The sequence below is a fragment of the Pinus tabuliformis genome, chromosome 4_1 (assembly GCF_031772625.1).
Source record: "Pinus tabuliformis cultivar Carrire ecotype Pingquan chromosome 4_1, CPIR1, whole genome shotgun sequence".
Taxonomy (NCBI): Eukaryota; Viridiplantae; Streptophyta; class Pinopsida; order Pinales; family Pinaceae; genus Pinus; species Pinus tabuliformis.
Genome location: NC_142303.1, coordinates 765,867,161 through 765,882,533, shown reverse-complemented (window position 1 = coordinate 765,882,533; position 15,373 = coordinate 765,867,161). Strand labels below are relative to the sequence as shown.

The 15,373-nt window shown below is 36.2% G+C and overlaps 1 pseudogene; it reads left to right on the top strand.

Moving 5' to 3' along the window:
• The first annotated feature begins 1,003 nt into the window (after nt 1-1,003).
• On the top strand, nt 1,004-1,993 carry LOC149178407 (ethylene-responsive transcription factor CRF2-like; annotated as a pseudogene).
• Nucleotides 1,994-15,373: the final 13,380 nt, after the last annotated feature.

The following is a 15,373-nucleotide window of genomic DNA, read 5'->3' as shown; positions in this document are numbered from 1 at the left end:
TGGAGCAAAGTGAATGATTTTTATGGGTCATGGGTAGACATGTTGGGGCTGTATTTTAACTGTTCTAAGTTTTGGTTGTTTTTCAGTTATATTTTTTTGGTTAAAATATCTCTAATCTTTTTTATCTTCTTTATAGGATAGTATCTTCTAGTATCTTGCTTTATGGGCATTTGATGGAGCAAAGTGAATGCTTTCTGTGGATCATGGGTAGATAGGTTGGGGTGTAGTTTAATTGTTTTGAGTTTTGGAGGTTTTTCTGTCATATTTTTATGGTTAAAATACCTCTGATTTTCTTGATCTTCTTTATGAGTATAGTATCTTCTCGTATCTTACTTGGGAATTTGATGGAGAAAAGTGAATGTTGTTTATGGGTCATGGTAGACATGTTAATGTTATAGTTTAACTGCTATGTTATGTTTTGGAGGTTTTGGTTTTTGGGCATATTTTTTTTTTTGTTGAATGTGTCCAAAATTCACCCCAAAAAATTTATTGGAATCACAAAGTTAGTAGTGCTGGCAGTCGTTATATTCGCTTTTTGTTGTTCAAAATGTTTTGAATTTGAATATTTTTTCTGGCTCAAGAATGAGAGAGTTATATTATATGGCATCTAATCCTTTTATTTTTTGATTTTCTGGTTTATTTTAAGTGTTCACTGGTCAACCAATTCTACTACAGCTGGGTTTTCCTTGAGAATTGCAGCATTGATCTGCCAATTCTCCTACAGCTGGGTTTTCCTTGAGAATTGCAACACTGATCTGCCAATTATCCTACAACTGGGTTTTCCTTGAGAATAACAGTATATGCTTCTATTGGCTTTGGATATTGATTTGGTTTTTACTTATATTATAGCCCTCCTTTCACATTAGATGATTATGTCAAACGGTTTGAAGGATGACATGGTCCATAAAAAGTATTTTACACAGTGAAAGGTTTGAATCAGCTATAGCTTTAGCAATGATTTTATTAAGAACCATTGGGGATTCGATATGGTGAAAGGTTATAAAGTGTTAGTCTATTCGATCTGGCTTGTGTCTTTTTTTCTCTTGGGGATTAGTGTTTAGCTTCATAGATCTATATACTCATCTTATTTCTTTACACCATCTGTTTTAGTTCATGCATCAGCTACACAGGAACGAGCAATAACACAAGCATTCAGATTGCAGTTTGATTCAACATAAATTGACAACTTAAATTATGCATGCTTCCAAGAGCAAGAACAATAATGCTATCAGAGCTTCAAAGAAGGGGAATAATGGTGTTGTTACAAGGAAGATCATCTAATATGCAATGACCCAGATGCCACAGACCTCTCAAGTGACGATGAATTAAAGCATGTATCTCACAAGAGATTGGAGATTGGTTTGCGAGATTCACATACCATTAAATTCCTCAGTTGGCACAAAACCTCAGTGCAAACCAAAGTCCAAATCCAAATCCAAGAGGAAATCCAAAGTGCCCAATAAGGAAAAACAGAGTATTATGTGATCAGTCCCCAATGTACAGGGTTCAGTGAGCTGTAAATACCGTGGAGTGAGACAAAGAAGATGGGGGAAATGGGTTGCAGAGATCCGGGATTCCTCCAGAGGAGTCAGGCTATGGCTTGGGACTTATGATACAATAAAAGACGCTGCACACACTTATGATAATGCTTCAGCTCAAAGGACCATTAGCATTTACCAACTTCTCTACCGAAGAAACAAGGACTCCATCACCGTCATTATCATCAGACTCTGCTTCTGCATATTGCATCTCGGAAGAAAGTTCAGGTGGGCATTGTTTTGCAGCCTCTTCTTCAACTTATGTATAGTTAGTGGGTACACCAGATTCAATATTTTATGATGATTCGTATTTCTTGGAAGAATTTGGACACATTTTTGAAATGGATGATTGTGGGATCTTAGCAACTGAATTGAATATGGATTCTCTGGATCTACCCGATGAAGCAAATGATCTTCTGAGATTTTGTTATCCTGGTGTATGGATGACTGTATGAGATGGTCCCTGCTTCCACTATTTGGAGTGCATGTCTTTATGATAAAAAATATTGTGTTAAAACATGGGTTACACAGTATAGTTGTTTCTATAAATATGTTGAATCGACGTTTGTAGATTTTTGCGAGGGAGAATACAATGTCAGGTTTTTAGATGTCGTGTAGAGCACTCCATATGAATGCATGTGGCACTGCTGTAAGGTGTGGTTTTTTTAATATATGTATTGATAAAAATATATTTAGTTTCTATATAATTTGAGTAAATATAATGATTAAGAGTATTTGTTTGGTTATAAGGATGTAAAGGGGTTAGACTATGTATGTTTTTGTAATTTTTTTGCAATTAAATTTCTCTTGTCTCACAAATAAAGGGGTATTATACACAAATTTCCCTTGTGCCACAATTTCTCAAACTTATAGTTAAAACATATAAACATGTACTTGAAATTTATAAGGTCACAACCAAGCCCGATACCAAATTGGTATATAATACTAATTGGGTTGCCCAACCATATTCTTGTATATATGTGTATGATGTATAGTATGGAATTTGGAATTTTGGTTAAGTGTAATAACTAAACAATAGACTTGACTAAATAAGAAGTAGAGAGGCATAGTCCAAGTTTAGCACAACTGGTTTGATCTAGTCATTGGGTTGAAATAACCATATTGCCACGCATCACAAGAATATGGTTGGGCAACCTAATTCGACCTAACACCTAAAATGTAAACATACCATACGCAAAATGTTACATACTCCAACTAGGCATGGCATCAAATATGGCATGTGGTTGTTATAATCATATCATACAACCCACCCTATTACACCCTAGTGTTCTCCGCAAGCTTGGTGCAGTGCTCACCCAGTTCCGCAACTCACATAGCATGCAAACCTCAATGCTTATACAATACAAGAGTTTCCATCTACCCATACCACACCCATTCCAAACTCCATGGCTCAAACTTGTGACCTGTGATGCACATGCCACATTTGTGTGTCCTCTCTTCCATGAACTTGGTTTGCGCCCAATTTTCCTTGTGCACTCTCCCACTTATGCACAACTCTTGTGTGATTTGTCTCCACACTTGGTTGTTTCTTCACTCCCTCCTCTAGCCTCTTATATATATGAGCACTCCCCTCATCAAAATGAAGGGCCATGACTCCTTACATACCCCAAGCTAGCCTTTTGGTTCCTTGTGCATGCTTGGTAGAAACCCAAAATTTTGGTTGGTTGTTTCAAGTTGATGCAATGTGTCCTCACCCTAGCGTGTTATGTGTGCCTACTCACCTAAACGCTCCACCTACTCATCAAATGCATGCATCCTCTCAGCGATGTGCACCCAATAAACTTGTCTACACATTCCACTTGCTCATCATGCCGAATGAACCTCTCCCCATGCCATCATTCCACACCATGCACTAGGGACTAGGGTGGGTAAACCCAAATTAAGCTTACTCAATTGACATCTCACCAATATGTGCACCTATCTTTCTTCGTGCTTGAGAAAGTCCCTTGGCATGTTCACACATCTAAGGAGACCTACTTTCCCAACTATAAATCTCTACTTTGTGATATGTTCATGTAATCATGCAATCCAATTTCCATTACAACATGTCTCATTTGTGTCACAACCTAAATGCCTTACAACCTCCCCCACTTCAAGTTGTATCCATCCATGGTAACCTTGCAATTAGTTAACCCAAATCCCCATGTTCACCAAATAAAATGTCTCAGTGGAAACCCATCACCAAATCTCCAAACTCTACCCAAACTACTATCTCCATCCTCCATAGGAAACCTTGAATTCCCACAGAACCCTTCGATCAACCATAACATGTCGTAACCATCCACATTGTCATTTGCTCAAAGTGGCCATGGAATCTAATTGGTCATTGTCCTAGAAAGACATCTCCTCCACTAACTATGTGTACAATGCCCCAAGTTATTGCTATTGTCATGCTAACCATACTGCCCTATTGCAACCAATGCTACTACAACTAGAACTCCACAAAATTGCTAGTGTTGAACTCCCATGGCTCCTACTACTCCCATATTCCAACTAACTCTGCCATGTCTCCACACATTGTAAACTCCCTTGCTTTGGACTAATTGAGTGATCAATCCAATCATTATACTCAACTCATGAGAATGTTCATCCTCATGCTATCCTCAATCCTTTCTTCCCACACTCCCATCACATGGCCCAACCTCAAACACTATTGTTACCATTGTCCAAACTCTATCAAGAAGTCCCTTCATAGGTTCCAAGTTATGTGTCTCTGAACCATTGCATATGTACTCATTACTTCGATCAACAACTCAGGCCATCTACACAATATCTTGAACCAAGGAATCCATACCTTGTTTTCCTATGAAACCTCTCTAAAATGAAGTCCATTTATCAACTCCACATGAAGAGATCCAAAACTCATAGAATTGTTGTCCCCACAAGTCTCACCATGTTCGTTGTGCAATCATGCCATCCATGGCTCTTGGCGCACTATCAATTATATTTGATTCAACTACCTGCAACTTATTTGGTTGAATCTTCTTCACTCCTCATCTACCCACTCAGACATGGAACACACTTCTCATCTCACATGTCCAAGTTGTGGGTGAAACTTTGCAATGAAGGAAATCTCAAACTCGTCCCACCATCCACTCAATGTACTTCCCTGATGCGTCCAAGCCAAATAGGACACCAAATATCTCTGTGTACTCCTCCTCAAGAAGGAACCTTTGTGCCAAGGTCCCAATCAACTCCAACCATGGTCTCCACAACCATTAGGTCATGTATCACTCCCAAGTTGGCTCAAGAATTCCTAACCTTATCCAATGTCTCACAACAAAGGTGGGTGAATATCCTCAAGTCACCCAAATTGTGGTTTTCCCCAACTCAATCATCTTTAAATAGATCTCATGACCGACTCTCTCCTATCTCTATTTATATCTCATAAAATAATGATCAACCTCCTCAACCACCACACTCCTCAATCCTTGTTGCAATGGCTAAGTCTACAAGACTCAACCAAACTACTGCCCAAGTCTCTCCACACCAAGGCCTCATCATAACTGCAACTATTTTTTCCCAACTCCTCACCAAGTCCATGTGATTTTCTCATCTCTAAATTGTCAAGGATGCTCCAAAGTGTCATGGTTCACTTGTTTGATTATTCTTGAAGTGAGCTACACATGGCTTCCCCAGGTCATTTAGATCTTCCTCTCCTCGCAATAAGTCAAAAATACCCCAATACAACATACCTTTGTCTAACGTTCCCTTCCACCACTTAGGCTAAACTAGCTTGTCAAAGGTGTTACTTACTTTTAACCCAACCTCCATAGTCTTGACATAAAAATGGGGTCACAAAATTCCCCAATCCTCAACTTTCTTGAAACTAAAATCCAATACCACCATTGCATCTAGCTCATTGAAAAATCCCCATGATAGGGCTACCTTTTGATGTGTCATTGAAAAATCCTCTTGACATGGAATTATTGATCTCAATAACCCCAATTTCCTTCAATCCTTGGTCATCATGGGGTTCTATAGTCCTTCCTAATCTATCTGAATTTTTTAAAAACTTGTAATGAAGTGAACTACTATAAAAATATTAGTGCTCCTAGTTAACCACAACAACCGATAAGTAGCCAATGGAATTTCTTTATGTTCCATCAATATCAAGTCATCCAACCAAATATTCAATTCCATCTCTATTGATTCTCCTTCCCATACACCATTACCACATGTCATCATTTTCATTGTTGACCACACTTCTCTCTAAGAAATGGAAATCAATTAGGATAGATGTATTGCTTCACCATTATTTTTGCATAACAAAGAATAGCTCAACCACTTCCAAGTACATTTCAATGGGATCTCCTAAGTAAGTAATTTATTTGAGAATGCCTACCACAATCTATTTCATATTTGAAGGGGATTTGATTCTTCATAATATTTTCCACCACTATTTCTCGACCACCTCCATTCCATCCAAAAGCATTGTTATATAGTCGAGTTGATTATATATATATATATATATAGAGAAGAGAGTATCCTCTTCCTACCTTAGTTTTTTGGGATATGAAGTTTTTTTAAATAGATTTACCCCATTCCTCCAACCTCAACAAAGACATAATCATAGAAAATCAATGTGATAGGGTGAATTTCAATATTTCCATATGTTTTTTTCCACTTTTGTCTCACTATTTCAACAAATTTAATTCCTAAGTCTTTACTTACCAGCTTAATTCACAATCTTCCATATTAGTTTGTGCCTATCTCTATCTCCTTGGTGCTTCTATGATGGAATTTGGGCACCCTAAGAACTAGCGAGATTTTGATAACACAACCATCTCCCACACACAACCCTCTACTTTACCAATTCCTTCCCCTTCCCCCCCACCCATCACCTCCTGATTCCTCATGTCTTCCACATCCACATTCTTGTTTCCTACAACATTACCTCTACATCACTCTAAATTCATCTACACTTCTATCGGTATGCCTTTGCACCCTTTTGGTGCAAATGCTAGTTGTATTCATGTTGAATGAAATCACAAAAGAAGTTGGACTTGTCCCAAAGCATTATTTAGGTAAACCATAGAGATGTATCTTCACAAATTAACATACTTTTTTGATCTATTTTTGATATTTTAATGGATTCTACTTATTTTTTCAAAAAGAAAATTTATGAAGTTTCTTGATTTAGCTCCTACTTTTTCATATGTATTAACGCGGTTTGTGTAGGAGAATCAGTTATCAAATCTTATGCATCAGGATGCAGCATTGAAACTCTCATAGTGTAGACTAATCTTTGAGTAATAATCATATAATAAATTGTAATGCATTGTACTCACCTCCTACGACCTGATAATAAAGAAATACTCATGGTTCTCCACTTTTCAATATGAAAAACTACATTTTGATGTGATAAGCAATTATAATGTGATTATTGTAACTACCTTTGCTAAATAAAAACAAAAACTTCCTTTAATTCAGCCTATCACTTGTTAGGTGAAAACTGCTAGTTCCTGATCTATATGATTTAGTCACTAGAGTGTTGTGCTTGATAGTAACCAGTCAAGCTCATCTAACTCACTAGCAATTTTTTCAAGTTATTTTACATTTTCTTCTTGAATACCCTCTTTGTGCCAAGCAAATGCAACAACCCTTGGATTTCTTAGCGATTCACCATTTTGTAGTAGTGATTAGCCATGATTTTACAAGACAATATAATTTTGTGAGATATTAACAAAAAAATGTATATTTACATATTATATTATTAATAAAATCACCTTCCATTTTTCCTATGTATCATGCGGATTCACCAATTTATTATACATATAAATTTAGGGGGGTTCTTAAAATTTTCCCTGGTGGAAGTACTTTAGCCCATAAGAAGCTACATGGGAATATGGAAATTTTAGGTTGGAGGCATGTCCAATTCCATTCAAGGGTAAGGAAAATATCGAGGAAAATGTTTTCCTTGGGGGGGAATTGTAACACCCTCGAGTGACTTGTAATTTTTTTATTTATTTTCTTATGAGTTTACTTTTATAGACTATGGGCCCATGTTGAGGGCCAGGTATAAATGTGTGATGTAAATAAATGTTTTCTAATTTTATATTAAAAACATGTTTCATTTGGATAGCTACAAAATTATGGTAAAAGAAAGATGTTTAAGGAAAATTCACACTCAGATAGTTTAAAGGTAGTTAGGGTAAATCCCAAGAGAGGCATAAAGGAAGAGATATTTTCCTGCCTAGGTTCCTCCTTCTCAGAGATAAGTTATCTAAAGTTTTTAGAAAAAAGTTTGCAAGCATGAGGAAACCTTATGGACTGGGATACTAGTAGTAAGTGTCCCAAGAAACATTATTATTTGTTGTGCTACATCCCTCAAAGACAGGGTGTTGTTCTAAGGAAGGCATGACACTTCCATGAGTAAGCATGTGTCGACCTAGAGGGGGCTTTGTATTGAAAAGGTTGTTATGAGTGTGAAACTTTCTCGAGGGGCTTTTTGGTATAGGGATTGGATCTCATTGGTTGGGAGGAGAATATTTTTGTTCACTTTAATTTTTTAGCATGCGAAGAGATTTTTTTTCAGAGAGGTGAATAAAATCTAATATCTATTTATGTTTCGATTTTTTTTATTTTAGTCCTTGTTTCTACGAATATTTCATATTTCCATTTTTTTTTGTATCTTGTAGACTTTAGAATTTAGGGATAGGATTAAAGCTATTCTATATGGGGCTATGTTAGCTCTATAGGTTAATAGACATTTATCAATCCTTCAAGCTAAGGATCACAATCCTAACCTTCACAGATAGGTCTAGAGGTTGATGCACGCCTTGGATTAGGCCCACGATGCCTATATATATATATATATATATATATATATATATATATATATATATATATATATATAAACTCTTAGAGACATGAGTAACTTTGTAAAACAAAAGAAAATATGAGACTGTGAAGAACAAATATAATGATAGACCATTTCTTATTTGGTATTTTGTTACCTTACAAAAGTAAAATGAGAACTATAAGAATAAGAGATTAAACTAGTTATAAAATAGTAAACCATTGAAACCTAATAATAAGTTGTTGAAACCTAATAATAAGTTGTTGAAAGACTCAAATGAACATAATTTAAATTAATATATTTGATACAAATCATAAAGAGCCTGTGCTATTCATTCCAATTATTGAAACCCATATTTGCAAATGAAAACAACTCACAGAAAACAAATGTTTTTCCTCTTGTCAAGGAAAACGAGTGATAACAAGTGAAGCTTTAAAGAAATAACTATAAGTCACTATTAAAACATGTAACTCTATTGAAATCCTTTAATGTAACAAAAATTAAATTGGTGCATATACACACCTCAAGATACTATAGCTCTGCATGCACTATATAAAAAAAATTGTACACATTCATGGAAATATTTCACAATCGATAACATTCGAAACATGGAACCTTGACATTCTATTTAAATAGTAGAATGTGTATAAAAATCCTCAAAAGTAATAATTAGGAAATAGGGATAAGGCGATAAGTGGCTATAAACCCTTATTGTAAACAAATATTCTTAAGAGATTAGTCCTGGTGAGGGTTACAAACCTTAGGCCGTAGGGTACTTACGTCCACGAATAAGTACTTGGGTGGACCTGGAAATTTAAAAATCAAGAAGTAAATAAAAACTTACTGTATTTCCTACTCATATTGAGTAAAAAATAAGAACCTTAATCTTTATTGTTGATAACAGCTGAAGCTTGTACCTGCAGGGAAAATTCCCACTCAAGAGGGTTTAGTAGTGTGAAGTTTAAAATCAAAGACAAGGAGTATGGGAAATGGCTTAATGACCAAAGAAATTAACTATAAGAGTGTGGCCAATCCTTTTCAAAAACTCTAATGCCTCTATGCACGGATTCTAGTTACAATCCTAGTAAGAATCTTAAAATTTATAATACAACCAGAATATAAAACATTAACAATAATAACATGAGATTTCAAGGAAGATGTCACACACCCCTATTAACGTTATACATATAATATAGAAATCATAAATTTATTTATTTATTTCTTTCAATTATTGAAACATAAAATTACACTATTCATGTGGTAAAACTTATTCCAAGTATGTAAAACAACTCGTATTTAATTGCAGTTACATTTATTTTTGCTGCTGGTTAATTTACATAATCAACTTAAGCCTTATTATAGTTGCCATGGTAATTTGTTGGCCAGTCGACCACTCGAGATTTACTTTTTCGGTGATCATTTAATTCTGCAATTAATAGGCCGGCGGTATGTCTGCCTGGATCCGTTGATGGAATGGATATCGACTCTTTTGTCGGTCTCCATCTGGCCCTCCTGGCCTCGCTACCTGTACTTCATATACGGTGGCGATCACTGCTCTTCATCGAACGGAGGATGCTGGTCGTGCTTCCTAATGCAATTGTTGAAGGCTATCCCTTGGCATTCTCTGTGGGTATTGTTTGTTTTTCCAATGCAGTAAAGCATGGTTCGTATTTCATTTTTTTCTCTTCCTCCATGTTAGATGAGGGTTAGAGTGCTTTGGTTTGCGCCTCAGGTCATCGAAGGATTTGATCGTTGGGTGGAAACTATAGGCCGTGAATTTTCTCCATGGAAAATGGCTACCTGGGGGCGACACTAGCCCGATTTGTTTCTCAAGTAAGGCTTCTCCCAAATAATTACCGAGGGTTTTCCTCCTCCTATTATATTTCTTTATTAAATTTTGGAAATGGGTTTTTAATTTGCTGCTATATCTAATGCATTACCAATTATAACATATGTTGCCCTATTCTCTTACGAGGTAGAGCGAAAGGCTGTCGATGGGGGCAGGAACCGCGGGTTTGCATTCAGTGTCTCTGGAGAATAGCTGCCAATCTTATTCACCGAGTGCAGTCTAAAATGGAGGTGTTGTCTCCTATCTTGTAGTCTGTAGGGTTTCATGGCATGCTTAGATTAGATGAGGCAGACTCCTTTCTTTTTAAAGCACTGTGGTTGTTGTTTGTCCAGATTATCTGAGTTAATGTAATGTAATTTATATTCACTCTCATGGCTGACATGCTGAAGCTGGCTACGGGGTTGGCGGACACCTATTCGAGACGAACCTTGCTTTCTTATTTACGTAACTGCTAATTGGGACTGTAAACCACGTACTGGACTTGAATCCTTAGATGAGAATGTAATTACGTCTTATGCACCTAGAGTTTATATATATATATATATATATATATATATATATATATATTTCGTTGATTGTTGTTAATCACATGCATGTGGTTTCCGCACATAACATCTTCACACCTACGCTCATTGCATCCTTCTAGTTATTAGGTAAGTTACTTATTTTTGTATAATGGATGCTAGACCTGGCTATATGTGATAAGGGTTGTATCCCTAAATCACAAGAAATATCATTCGCCTTTTCGACTTAATTCTTTCCTTCTGTGGTTTCTGATAAATAAGTTACTTGGTGAATCTGTAGACTCTAACTAGTCCTGTAAAGGCCAGAAATTCCGCCTGGTAAGTTTTCACCGTGCCTTGAACCTTCTGGGTTCGGTTGCGTTTTTCCTCTGTTATGATATTATTTCTCTATTTCTGATGCTGTCATATTCTAGGATTTTCAATTATATCATTTGCATTTCTTAGTTTTGGCTACTGATGATATTAAAGGTCATGCTAAAACCATGCGAAATGATTAAGGTTTTTTTGTGACCTGGGTTTAGCTTGGAACTAAATTCTAGAACCATCTCTAGGTTTCCTTGACATTCTCGCCTTATAATTTGGGGTAGACTTTTATTAATATAATTTCTGTGGGGATAAAACCGTGTTTTCAGTTATTAAATTATTTTTGGAAATAAACCATGTTTCCATTAAGTCTTTACAACTTCTTTCTTAGTAGCAGGTCTAAAGAAAATTACCCTCACCAGTAGACGGGAATGCAAGATTGGTTGTAAATTTACCGGTACATTCACTTTACTGTCTATTGTTTACTCTTATGAATATCATAACTTTTTAAGTAAACTAGTTATAACTTTTACTAATAACCAATGGAGAAGAACCTACTTGCTAACATATTCTATGCTTTCAATTTTTTGGTAGATCACTATACTAGTCAATGTGGAAATTTATTTATCTGTATAAGATGATTTCCCGACAAGGGTCTACCACCAGGCTGTGACCTATGTTTCTCTTTTCCTCCCAACAATGACATTGCTTTGAAATCATGTCTCCCCCAGCAAACTATCCTGATACTTTCGAGGAAATGACTATCTAGTCCAAATCAGACTTAGCTCTGGAATGCTACGTGACATGCTATTTGACACTTCACAGCAGTTTCATATTTTTCTTTCCTTCTCTCTTGTTCCTTGTTCCTTTTGTTGATATCCAATCCTCTTGATCTTTTTTGAATAAATCTGCGATAAATTAGTTAGTTCAATCTTAGATAGGTACACTACCAATCCTAACTAATTAACTAAGTATAGTTTAACTAATTAACTAATTAACATGTAAAAGACAATATTTAATTAACATGTAAAGGACAATATTTACCTATAACTGTTATTCATTCTAGCATAACTTAAATTAGCATTTTTTTTTTTATAAAATAATAATAGTCAATTTGTTGATTTTTTAATAAATAATTACTTATATTTCCTGGGGATCTTAGAGAAGAATTGAGCACTTACAATGAAAATTAGGTCGATTGGTTATTTCAATTCCCAGGGGAACTTAGTATTATAAATATACCTCAATAAACCTAAGTCTCCTACCTACATGTATCTATGCTAACCACGAAGATGCAACCTCATCGGAGACAATGGTGTGTAACTTGAAGCCAAAGATAAGGACGATTAACCATTTATGTAAAGCTCTAGGAAAAAAACCTTGATAGATAAAGAAAAAACCCTTCAGATAATTTAGCCATACCTGTGTCAAAGGTTTTCCAAGATATATAATTCAAGAAGGCATCAAGCATGAGAGTATGGTGGTAGAGGCCACCAAGGCATGAGAGAGCACAAATTATCACTAACTGTTGTGAAGAGGGGAGGGGTGGTGTGGTGGTTGCCATAACTAGCAATTTCTGATCACCATCATCGATTACGAAACCCTAGGAATCAATGATGAATATTATGACACCCCACCTGCACCAAGACCATGATGTAATGCTCTAGCATGAATACCCAATACACCAATTGGCTAATTCGAAAGTGTTCGATGAACCTTATGTTAAAAAAATGGGAGAATTACAATAACCATAGTTTGTAATGTTGCTTTTGTTGGGAGTTCAGCAAAGTTATAGGCATAAAGTTTAACGTTATGTACTAACATTGAGATGGTACACTAAATTTTCAATACAACTCAATTAAAAATCCCTTGTTATCAAAAAATAATATCTGTGTCAATACAATTTCTCCCATGAACGAATACAAACTCTACTATACAAAATCCATCAATGATTCACATTGTGGTGTGCCAACACAGCCACATATATGAAAATGATCAGGAGCTTGGAATTAAAGTAAGAAGCCTCATTGAGGTTATATATTAACTATGGGTACAAGCTTCATTGATTTTTAAGTAATGTTTCTTAAAAAAATAGGAAATAAAACCTTGGCATATGAAATTTCAAACATTAAATTGATAAAGAAATAGTTGTTGAAACTTTTATGTAAGAGAATTAGAGTGGCATGTTATAGTATTTAAGAACACATAAATAGCGTTTGGAAGTAAGTCTTAGTAAGTATACTTATTTTCTTCTTGTTCATGTCAAGTTTTTATGCAAATACTTACTTATATTATGGTCAACATCAATTGATAGTAAATATGTTATTTGTGTGAGTATGATCTATTTTCAAGGATATTAATTTTTGATGGGTTTCCTATGAAGCTTAATAATGGAAAACATCTTCAGAAATATCTAAAAATCATGGAATTACTATTGCAAGTTCACTTAAAATTTAGCCCCAAGAGGTAGATGAGTTGGTCGAATTCCTGTTGCTAAGTACCTTGCCTATCACAAGGTCATGGGTTCAAATCTCCTCGACGTCCTTAGCATTAGGCCTTTCTAGTTTGGCTAGCGAGTAGATCCCTTCTAGTTTATATACCTTGATTTTACCGTGGATGTAATGACCACTGAGTGTTTGTGAACCACCCTAAAAAAAGTAGCATTTAAAATTTATGGCATAAAACTGGGAGGCATGGTTTTGTATTGTACAAAGGTTGCAATAAGATATTCATGTTATTTTCTAATGAAAAGTTTGAAAAATACCTTGTCAAGGACTAATAAAAAAAATAGGAAATAGTAATAAAAAGAAAAATTAATATCAACAATAAATAAACTCTCCACTCTAATTTTACATCAAATTTATAGTGAGATAAAATAATTGGAAAAAAATGATTTACTTTTTAGTATTAAGGAAACATGTAAGTTTTTCACTCTTTAATATGGATTTGACACATGACATGTAAAATTAATATTATTTATATCATATCCCTCATGGGGGTGAGATGAGGCCATCATGTCGAGGTTACCTCGAATGTGTGAAAACAAGTGGATACGATGGGAAGGAGAGGCATCCCAGTCCCTTCACATCTTCGCACGCACTCGGAGAGGTAACTTCTTAATGTCATCCATTCATGTGAGAAATTATTCAAGGTCTGTGTGTGGGGGTGGCAGAGTGTTAAGGAAATACATGACGAATGCACCATGCATATGTCTTTGCATTTAGATATGGTGTTGGGAGTTGTGGTGGCTGCCGGGAAGGAAAAGGAAGCATCAGAGGTCAACGCTCGTTAGAAACAAAGTGTGGTTGCTTGTTGTGGAAATATACAAGGATAGTGGACACGTTTGGTGCTTATGCCTCAGAATCCTAGTTATTGGTGGCAGAAGGAAATATCGACAACATAAGAAAAACTTTTTTCCATTTGGAGGTAACATGTTTTGCCTCATTCTTATAGGGTGGCCGAGCTCGTCGCTAAGGCAAACTTGTAGCCAAAAGAGGAAGCCAAGGTGCCCCTACTCTAATAGTGGTTCCTAGTGCGATTAGGTTTGGTGGGTTCACCTATGGTTTATGGATGTCGAATTTGGTAGGTAGTGCCTGATTTTCACTTATCTCGGGATGAAAACAACTGCCTTATCCCTAGGTGGAACTCCATCATTAATGGTATTTTGGAAGTTGGAGGTGTCAAGATTATCTTTTGGGGGTGCTCCTTCATGTGTAGAAGGAGCCATGTTGGTGAATTTATGTTATTTTGGTTGGTTTTGCTCGAGTATTTTATCTGTGGGGAGTATTCTTTCAGGCGGAAAGTCTAGTGTTTGGTTCCTATTCGAGATGTGCCTGCACCGTGGGAAGCTATGAAACTATCGCCGTGAAGGGGTTGCTCTTTCTCTTGAGCTACCCTTTCTTCTAAAGGGGTGTCAAACCATTCTATGGTCATAATGATGCTCCATTGAGGTGGAAAAATAGTTGGGTGTATGAGGAAAGACAACGTAGGTGTGAGAGGAGGCCGCAGAGGAGGCAAGTCAGGGGGGAAATAGAGGTGAAGGGTTTCACAGCTGTGGGTAGACTTGTAGGGGCGGTGACACCTAGTGCAAGCTTTCCGGCATAAACCATACTTAGCAAACTAATGCCAGTGTAACACCTACGCATAGCCAAAGTATGCATTCTTCAATGATAATGGATCCAGAATTGTCCCCGAATATTTAACTCAATGAAGGAGTCCAATCTACAGACCATAAATGGTGTCAACCCATTCATGAGTTCCTATGTAATGGAAACCAATCAACCCACCTGAATCCTCTTATTGGGATTATAATAAACCCTTCAGAACCACAGTCCAC